The sequence below is a fragment of the Arachis ipaensis genome, chromosome B7 (genome assembly GCF_059453495.1).
Source record: "Arachis ipaensis isolate K30076 ecotype BB chromosome B7, ASM5945349v1, whole genome shotgun sequence".
In the NCBI taxonomy this organism is placed as follows: Eukaryota; Viridiplantae; Streptophyta; class Magnoliopsida; order Fabales; family Fabaceae; genus Arachis; species Arachis ipaensis.
In genome coordinates, this window is record NC_142442.1 from 56,130,001 (window position 1) to 56,132,500 (window position 2,500).

Sequence of the window (2,500 nt, forward strand, 5' to 3'; positions counted from 1 at the left end):
TTGGCTGGTGACGTTGCAACGGAGGCAGGGCGCGTTGCAACGGATGCTGGTGACGTTGCAACGGAGGCAGGGCGCGTTGCAACGTTGGCTGGGGGCGTTGCAACGGAGGCAGGTCGCGTTGCCACGGTTGCTGGTGACGTTGCAACGGAGGCAGGGCGCGTTGCAACGTTGGCTGGGAGCGTTGCAACGGATGCTGGTGACGTTGCAACGGAGGCAGGGCGCGTTGCAACGTTGGCTGGGGGCGTCGCAACGGAGGCAGGTCGCGTTGCCACGGTTGCTGGTGACGTTGCAACGGAGGCAGGGCGCGTTGCAACGTTGGCTGGGCGCGTTGCAACGTTGGCTGGGGGCAGTGCAACGGATGCTAGGGTCGGTGCAACGTTGGCCGTGCGCGTTGCAACAGAGGCAGGGCGCGTTGCAACGGATGCTGGTGACGTTGCAACGGAGGCAGGGCGCGTTGCAACGTTGGCTGGGCGTTGCAACGGAGGCAGGGCGCGTTGCAACGGAGGCAGGGGACGGTGCAACGTTGGCTGGGCGCGTTGCAACGGAGGCAAGGTGCGTTGCAACGGATGCTGGGTTAGGTGCATCGTTGGCTGGTTTCGTTGCAACGGAGGCACCCGCCGTTGCAACGATGGCTCGGAGCGTTGCAACGGAGGAGCCAAATTTTCATATCTCATAATTGGCTCGTGCATTTTTTCTAAAATTTTGAGGGAACCTTGGTAATATTATGTGAAGGCTGCACAAAAAAATCCAGGTCAAAAATCCCACGTTTGCTCCGTTTTTCATTTTTTTTGAATTTCCGGCTTTCCGGGCGGTAAAAAAATCGGCAAAAAAAATCGGCACGGTGTAAATTCACCAAATTTGGGGGATGGAAAGATCTTATTTTTCTAGAGGTTGTTGCAAAAAACGGCGTCAAAATTCGACCTCTAGAGCACTTTCCTTGAGTATGTCTCCTCACGGAAAAGGACGTCTACCCGTGGCACTTTGGTAATGGCTCGGCAGCCTATTATAGGGGGGAGGGGTGTCGTGATGCTGAAACTCGAGTTGCCCAAAGGCTTGCTGGGCGCAATGCCAGCAAGATGCACGTTGCCTTGCCATCCCCTAGGCACACTAGCAAGCACGTTGTGGTTGTGGTGTGCCGCCGGGCTCCCCCGCCCCCCACGGAGGCACCCGCCGTTGCAACGATGGCTCGGAGCGTTGCAACGGAGGAGCCAAATTTTCATATCTCAGAATTGGCTCGTGCATTTTTCGTGAAATTTTGAGGGAACCTTGGTAATATTATGTGAAGGCTGCACAAAAAAATCCAGGTCAAAAATCGCAGGTTTGCTCCGTTTTTCATTTTTTTTGAATTTCCGGCATTCCGGGCGGTAAAAAAATCGTCAAAAAAAATCGGCACGGTGTAAATTCACCAAATTTGGAGGATGGAAAGTTCTTATTTTTCTAGAGGTTGTTGCAAAAAACGGCGTCAAAATTCGACCTCTAGAGCACTTTCCTTTAGTATGTCTCCTCACGGAAAAGGACGTCTACCCGTGGCACTTTGGTAATGGCTCGGCAGCCTATTATAGGGGGGAGGGGTGTTGTGATGCTGAAACTCGAGTTGCCCAAAGGCTTGCTGGGCGCAATGCCAGCAAGATGCACGTTGCCTTGCCATCCCCTAGGCACACTAGCAAGCACGTTGTGGTTGTGGTGTGCCGCCGGGCTCCCCCGCCCCCCACGGAGGCACCCGCCGTTGCAACGATGGCTCGGAGCGTTGCAACGGAGGAGCCAAATTTTCATATCTCAGAATTGGCTCGTGCATTTTTCGTGAAATTTTGAGGGAACCTTGGTAATATTATGTGAAGGCTGCACAAAAAAATCCAGGTCAAAAATCGCAGGTTTGCTCCGTTTTTCATTTTTTTTGAATTTCCGGCATTCCGGGCGGTAAAAAAATCGTCAAAAAAAATCGGCACGGTGTAAATTCACCAAATTTGGAGGATGGAAAGATCTTATTTTTCTAGAGGTTGTTGCAAAAAACGGCGTCAAAATTCGACCTCTAGAGCACTTTCCTTTAGTATGTCTCCTCACGGAAAAGGACGTCTACCCGTGGCACTTTGGTAATGGCTCGGCAGCCTATTATAGGGGGGAGGGGTGTCGTGATGCTGAAACTCGAGTTGCCCAAAGGCTTGCTGGGCGCAATGCCAGCAAGATGCACGTTGCCTTGCCATCCCCTAGGCACACTAGCAAGCACGTTGTGGTTGTGGTGTGCCGCCGGGCTCCCCCGCCCCGGGTCCAAGGTCGAACCCGTGCGTCTGGCTGCTGCGAACCCCGATCACCGAAGGACCAACAAGAAGGGAAACACGTCCGTGCACGGCCCACCTAGGCACCACCTAGGGAGCATGGCGTGGTGGAGTTGTGCCTTGGGCACACGCTCGGGGCAACACCTTGTGCTCGGCCCAGGACTAGGGGGATCATCCCAAGTCCGAGCACGACGTGGGATCGGCGGGCGGCCTGTGCGCCCCCGCGA